The 8,395-nt window shown below is 33.5% G+C and overlaps 1 non-coding gene across 1 annotated transcript; it reads left to right on the plus strand.

The window, feature by feature from the left end:
- Nucleotides 1–237: 237 nt before the first annotated feature.
- On the plus strand, nucleotides 238–311 carry TRNAV-AAC (transfer RNA valine (anticodon AAC)). Its single transcript has one exon. It is a non-coding gene; the product is annotated as a tRNA-Val (tRNA).
- Nucleotides 312–8,395: the final 8,084 nt, after the last annotated feature.

Here is an 8,395-nt window from a genome sequence, read left to right on the forward strand (position 1 = left end):
TAATGGATCCATGCAATATTTTTTGAGATTTGAAATTCTAAATTGGTCCAAAATAATTAGAATAGAGAATATACTGCAACTTACAGTTCCAATGTAATTTCCTTCAACTTCTTTTTGTCTTTTTTTTTGGGTAAGTAAAAGAATTTCCTTCAACTTTGGACAACCAAACAATTAGAATATATTAAGATATGTTACAATATTATGGTATAAGTCATTAAAATTAAGATTGTTTGTAGTGGTGTCGTGGTGTAGTTGGTTATCACGTCAGTCTAACACACTGAAGGTCTCCGGTTCGAGTCCGGGCGACGCCAAATGTTAAAATTCTTTGTCACTAAAATTAAGTTTTAACTAACTTGTTTCACCAAAAAATCCTATCTAAATGGCATTGCCCTCAAATTGATGATACATATAGGAATTTACATGATCAACAATTGTATCCAAATTGTTCATAGAATATTTATTTTTTATCTTGTCATGTGCTGATTCAATTCTTTTTTTTTTTCTTCTACCAGCTTGTACGATGCTTCTTAGAGATAATATGATACGATCATATTCTCATTCTCATTGTATCCAATATTATTTGTTTCTTGTAAGAAAAATCTTATTATTATTGCTCTTCTTGTATGTGTCAACTCTATAATAATCTTTACAAAAGGAATATGGATTACCATTCCTACCCCTAATAGCATGAGAACATAAATTCTCAAAATGCCTACATGAACAACTTTTTATCTCATATAATTGTCTTATAAGATGTTTTCAACTAAAGAAATTTATGTATTTAACAATATACCATTATTTTGCTATAATCATAATCAACAAGTACTTTGTTTGGTATTATCTATCCTCACTTAAAACAACTCATTCACCAACAACATATGAGACATCATAAATATTATGGTTAAATTTACCTTCAACCTATTCTTGTATTCTTTTTTTAGTCAATTTATTTTCAAAGACATCACCACTATTATCATTTTCATCGTAATAAAATTGATAATTGAAGTCTATAGGAGTGCCAAAACCTTAGCTACTTACCAATTGACTTTCATCCCAACTTGATATCTAGCCTAATGTCTATCTATCAATATTATTAAAAATAAAAAAAATACTTCATCAGGAAGTGGATCCATCCTATAGTAAGATCATTAAAATAGAAAGAAAGATAAACCTATGTGGATAATTCCTTGAGTCAACCTTGTAACATTTTCATTGGATAGAAACCCAAATAAATTTGCATAGGGCTATGATTAAATCATAATATGCTTTATTCAGTTAATGTGTCCATTAATGATCATGATTAGATTTTAAAATTTTCTAAAAGGAAATCACATGAGGTCTTGACCTTTCTTATAGGTGTTTCCATAAGTTTTTTAAAATAATAAAAATTTACTGTATCCCAATAAATATTTTCACCCTAATTTATTTATTTAAATCTAAATTTTTATCTTTTATTTTATCTAATTATAACTATATGATTTAATCTTAACACATCCTCTTAATTCAAATAGTTGTAACTTGAAGTTGTCTTCGAAAAAAAAAAATTACAAAAGCTTTTGTAAAGATATCGATAAATTGGTCTTCGATGATGCATCCACCATTTTACATCTTTAACCTTCTTCGGAGTCTTTAATGGTTGCTTATTTTCACTTTTATTAGAAAACTTGTGAGAATGACTATTGTCTTTTAATGCTTGAGACTTCTTAACTTATTGCCCTTTTGAATAATCATCATCGGAACTTTTTTCAAAGCTATCATCCTCATCTTCATCACTACTGGTGCTCTTCTTTTTTACAGTCTTTGTAATAGGTTTACTAGCAGTAGATGGAACATAATCTAAAACTTTTTGCTTCTTGAATTATGGCTAATTATTGCTCTCATTAGAACTTTCATCGACTTTAGTTTTGTTCTAAGGCATCTTCTTATCAGTTTGAATACTGTAGGATTTGTTATATAAGATAGTTTGTATAGACCCACAAAAATTTAGATGATTATAACTTTTATATTATAATGTTTATTCATCAGTAATAGTAGCATGTAAGGAGAAATCCAAAGATAATAAGGGAAATACTTTGTTTTTTGTCATCCTCACAATTGTTATTAGTTTTCCAAATTTTTATCATAAATCAAGTATTTTTCATCATAAAAAATAATATAATATCTTTTTCTTATTAGTTGCCCTATACTAATGAGATTTTGTTTTCAACTAGGAATAAACATCATATCATTAATAAATTTTTTACCAAATTTCGTGTTCACAACAACTATTCATTTTCCTTCTACTTGAACCTTATTGTCATTTCCCATCTATACTGTAGATTTGATTAAATAATCAAGCATTTAGAATAAATTTTTGTTCCCTGTCATATGATTAATACATCCACTATCTAAAAACCAAGCAAATCTAGAATATTCCTCATCGGATGTTATAAAGAAAATATTTTCTTCATCCCTTTTTCATTATTATTTTCCTTATAATAATTTGTTTGATTTTTGTTCTAACAATTTTTTTCAAGATGACCATATTTTTTACAATAAGAGCAGAGAGAAACATTTAGATTTTTATTTTTGTAACAATAATGTTTTTCAATATGTTTAATTTTTTTACAGTAAAAACATCAACGGGTTTCTTTTTTACCTTCATTCGAGTTTCTTTTACCCTTATTTGATCGAACATGGTCTTTGTTATTTTGATCTCTCCCTTGATATTTGACTTTTTCTTTTGGTCTTTCTTCTGATATATCTTTATTTGAAGAACATGTTCTGGAGATTATTTTGAAGATTTATTTATTTTTTATTCATAAACTAAAAGAGTGTCTACACTTATTTATTCATTTATTTCTAAAAGATTTATTTATTTCTACACTTATTATATGTGTAGAAATTCCAAAGCTATCTACAAGAATGTTGACACAAGCATAGGTATATTTTTATTTACAATATTTTATATTTAATTTTATTTAAATTATAATTATTAATTTATTAATTTTATCTTTGCGATTAGATCATTCGAATGATGAAGAGAGGTCAAAAAGCCCTTGTAAACAATTGTTATAGGACAAAGCCTTAGTACACTATTAAATGTAGTCGAGGAAAATTGGTCTTATTATTACCAAGGAAGTATCATTTAGATATTATAAAAAGTACTTTATTTGACCATTTTCTAGATATCTTTGATATAATCATATCTCATGGATTAACTTCAACAATTATATAATGATGGTATGAAATTGATAAGTTTTTGGTAAATAGAGTCGAACTACCATTTTCTATGTCAGATGTATCTCTTCTTTTTAATCTATTGAATATTGAAGAAATTATTGATTTGAAGGTATCTGGATCTTCTAGGCATCTTACAAGAAAGCATTTTTTTTTATGAAGGACCAAGCCGTAAAGATTTGGAAATGTGGATGATAGCATTGTATCCATGTGAAAATGAGGAATCAGTGATGTATTTTTGTTAAATTTATGTGCTATATATATATATATATATATATATAATCAAAGTAACTATAGATTGTTATGGTAATTAACATCATTGATTGATGATCTCAAAATTTTGAATAAGTATAATCAGGTAATAATAGTTTATTCATTTATTTCTAAGAGGATCCTATTAGTGGAAGAGAGAATATAAAGATTTAATTTAAACAAGTGTCATTTTGTTAGCTATTTGAAAAGATGTCTATTCGTATTGTCGGTAAGTTACTTAGATGTATATAGTTTGTATTAGAAAATTATAGAGAGCATCATATGTGTAGCGAAAAATAAAAATAAAAATTATTTTTCTAAAAATAGATTTATTAAATAATCGTATGAAGATTAGGAGTATAAAACTCAAAAACGATAAAAACTGTGTAATTGCATAAAGTGGTTGTGACCTCACATAGGAGAGATCGTATATCCCCAAAACTGTAGATCTCAGTCCATGGATGAAGGAGCTCTTATAAATTCCTCTCTAGTGGTACTCCACATAACGGATGTAGCGACGACAAACCTCCTTGTGCAACACGTTCTTTCCTTACATTCACGCACTACTACACTTTAGTAACGAAAGAGGGATTGGTCTTTCTTACTATCCTCTCACACCAAAGAGTGGATAGTTAGTTGGAGGAAAAGGTAGAGAGGAGATGATGGAGGAGGCGACAGTAGAGGTCTAGCTATTATTTCTTTTAATCCCAACTCCTATTTATAGAGTTGGATCCTTCTTTTTTGGGATTGGATTTCTATTCAATAACCCTTGGCTTAATGAATATTGGATATGCTAGTCATAGGTGCACCCGCAAGCTAATCATATGAGTGATGACATGTATGATATGACATACACTTTTTTTGCTTATTATTATTCTAATATTTTATTATTTTATATTGCTCGATGCACGTGTGATATGACATGCACGGTGATGTCCATAGATCTGTGCAATAGGAATCGGATCATGATGAGATCATGATAATGAGGCCGCTTCATCTTTAAACACAGACCTTAAATAATCTTAGTCATAGGTTACTCGAGAGGGATATCGAGATAACCAGATAGATTAGTGTATTGTATACCTATCAATATGATAGAAGCAACTCGTCCCATAGCTGCTCATGTGGAGATACTATGACTATAGTGTATGTGCTAATTGGAGAATGAGTTTACTGATTAATCTGCTCATTGAATATTGGATGGTTGATGATACCTCATTATCAAATAACGATTCCGTCATCCTAATGGTGTAGTTGATCCTTAGACTTAAGACACTAAAGATGTCTTGTATGAGTACTACACTTTTTGATTCTAGACTTATAGGTTTGGAAGTTCTAGATTTAGCACAATCGATCATCGAGAGTGGCAGCCAACCTTACGAGGGATATTGAGTGTCGATAGAAGATCATCTGCTCTTAGTATTATGAGAGGAATATCTAATATATTCTTGCTTAAACAAATCTTTGGCCAAGGTGATTCGGATTGAGAGAGAAAAAGTTATCCGGGAGAATCCGATTAGAGCGAGACTCGAGAATAAACCATTTGGGCATAACAACACCATGCCCGGTATACGATCTCTAAGATATTAGATGGATGAGAGACTATAGGTACACTGGAACTAAGGATAGATAGGTCTAAAAGGATTGGATTCCCCCTATATCATCTAGGGCCTATGACATAGTGTCACGGACTTAGCTAGTTTTGCCTAAATTGTACGGCACCTTTACGTGTCTGTCCGCAAAGGTCAGCCTCCCCGAAGCCTCCTAGGGTCCCTTAGAACCTACAAAAGAAAAAATGGGATAGAGAAAATGCCTTACTCGGGATCCACAAGGAAACATTTTTTAAAACACTTCATAGACTATGCAAATTATAAACAAACTTTACAAGCTCTGAACAGTTGCACAACAAAGGGTCAAAATGGTCCACTATAGATCGAAAATCTCTCTCAAGTGTCTACATGATATAACATTTATTTACAAGCCTAAAGCGGCCACCAAACTCAACTAAAATAGGACTATTAAGCCTTCGGTCGTCCCTCTACATGTTGTGTAAAGCATGAACATACCAAAAGACACGGTCATACATATGCATTATATCACACATCCTGTTTAGAAGTTTATCTATGACATTCTCCCCTACTTATTCCTTCGACATCCTCGTCAAAGCCTTTGCTGACACTACAACTCCTTGCCTTTACTGAGTCTTCAATCTTTCGCTCCAACTGCAATGCGCCTTTTGGCTCCCAGTTGCTCTCCACTGCTATTGTTGAGTAGTCGAACTTTTGATCCGCTATACTGCGTCAACTCGCCAATGACTCTGACTCAAGTGTGGGGTTGGCTAAGTTGTGTTGATCCCTGTTAGTTCCTGCGGATCCTCGAGATGAAGGAAAAGATCATCCTAACTATGTGCCAATCTCTCAAATGCCTCATCCTGCTTGAACTGGGTGGATGCTTGTTGGAGTTTTAATGAGCATCACTTCGCAAACTTCTAAAGTTTTGGGTCCTTCCTCTATAAAATGTCTATCGACTCTTCTTTCATTTAGTTGTCACTTCCAAGTAGGTTTGCATCACTTCCGCTTTCGATTGGCATTTTGTTGGGAAATGAATTGGACAATCTTCTCTTAGTAGCACTGACCACCGTTGGTGAGGATTTGACAACTATTGTCTTCCATTATCTTTGAAAGGTCTTTGAACCTGTGCAAAGCTTCTCTGTTAGATAGATAAGAGAATTGGGATACTCGGTTTCACATATTCTCTTAAGAGTTGAGAAGGCAAAGGTTACTTGACTTCGCCCGCCTCCTCGAGGTTGTACTCCATGCATCGAGCTGGTTACTGGCTTTCGCTTGCTCTTTGCTCACACTTATGAAGCACTAGAAGTGTTTGCACTCCTTGCATTGAGTTAGTTACTATAATTCACCTTCTCAATACCATCGAACTTCTAGAATACAGGAAGTTTTCACCCCAACTTGAAGTAATTCTCTAATAGATTTGGTCGCCTCTGGGATTGTACCATCTTCTCCATTAACTCTGCCGCCTACTCCATTGAGTACCAAAGGTACAGCACTACGTACTACCTGCTTCGTTCCTTGGTCATGCACTCTTGCATGACCCGAAGTCCTTTACTTTCGGCTATCTTGATAAGAAGCTCGTTGACACCGGTCTTATAAAGTTCCTTGGCCTTTGCCCTTTAGCTTTGTCTCGGTACTTGGAGTTTGCCTCTACATGCTTCACCTCCTCAGCCCCTTTTATGACCAAGCGCTCTCCCTCCATGAGAGCAAGGGATCAATTACTTTCACAGAAATCCCGCCTTTGTGATACCATGGCGCTACCATGCCCATCGCCCTACTATCCGTCACCTCGCATCTGTATCCCTTTTCTTAATGATCAGTAGATATATCTCTATGGCACTTCTCTGAATCCACTTCCATTCTAACTGATGCTTGATTTTGGACAGCTAAGTTCCTTTGGACTCATCATCACTTCCTCGCCCCTTTCGACCCCTTGCTTCAACACCTCTGTGTTCTCCAAGCAGCTCCCTTTGGTCGATAGAAAGACAGACTGCAACTCCTATGCATGGGCTCTACCATCACGTTGTAGGGTTTGTACCGATTTTATTCTCCTTAGCTTCCTTGGTAGCAACGTTATCCTCTGATTTGCCGAGTTCCCTTAAGCGAATATGGGCTCTAGAGCTATCCAACTCTCCAGTTACTTTGATTATACCTCTGCATGATTAAGTCCCTCCCATGGGATTCACTGGTACTTGCATTTGAACTTTTCCCTTGGTGGAACATAACCCCCATATGCTGATGACCAAAGCTTTCATCCGATGTAAAATTCGATGCACGTATGGAAGACCCGCCTCTCCGACACCATGGCCTTCACTCCTTGAATCCATAGCCCTTCTTGCCGTCGTGTTGTTCCCCGAAGTAGAGCTTCTAGTAGCTCCCAATCACACCTCTGTATGATCTAGTCCCTCACGAGACTATGTCGTGTGTATCGCATTGCCACGAACTATTTTACCATGATCTATTGCACCATGTCGCCTCCTGGTGACATCTCTATTGCATTCTGATCCTTGTGGGATAAACTCGAATTATGATCCCTTCATGTGGCCTATGCCAATATATCGCAGTGTTTATTTCACCTTCGAATTTGTTCGCTCCTTTGGCAATCGACCTTCATCTACCCACTCTTGGGTCACACCTAGATGAAGCACCGCTCTAGGATAGTTTGTCACCTAGTAGCTCCCGAAGTCCACCGACTTCACTGCAATTAGATTATAATTATTAATTTATTAATTTTATCTTTGTGATTAGATTATTCAAATGATGAAGAAAGGTCAAAAAGCCCTTCTAAACAATTGTTATAGGATGAAGACTTAGTACACTATTAAATATAGTCGAGGAAAATTGATCTCATTATTACTAAGGAAGTATCATTTAGATATTATAAAGAGTACTTTATTTGACCATTCCCTAGATATCTTGATATAATCATATCTCATGGATTAACTTCAACAATTATATAATGATGGTCTGAAAACGATAAGTTTTTGGTAAATAGAGTCGAACTTATCATTTTATATGTCAGATGTATCTCTTCTATTTAATCTATTAAATATTGAAGAAATTATTGATATGAAGGTATCTAGATCTTCTAGGTATCTTACAAGAAAGCATTTTTTATATGAAGGATCAAGCCTTAGCGATTTGGAAAGATGGATGATAGCATCAATGTGAAAATGAGGAATCAGTGATGGATTTTTGTTAAATTTATGTGCCATATATGTTTGTATATATATATACATATATATGTATATGTATACATATATATGTATATGTATACATATATATGTATATGTATACATATATATGTATATGTATACATATATATGTATATGTATGTATATATATATATATATATA

The sequence above is a fragment of the Musa acuminata genome, chromosome BXJ3-2 (assembly GCF_036884655.1).
Source record: "Musa acuminata AAA Group cultivar baxijiao chromosome BXJ3-2, Cavendish_Baxijiao_AAA, whole genome shotgun sequence".
Taxonomy (NCBI): Eukaryota; Viridiplantae; Streptophyta; class Magnoliopsida; order Zingiberales; family Musaceae; genus Musa; species Musa acuminata.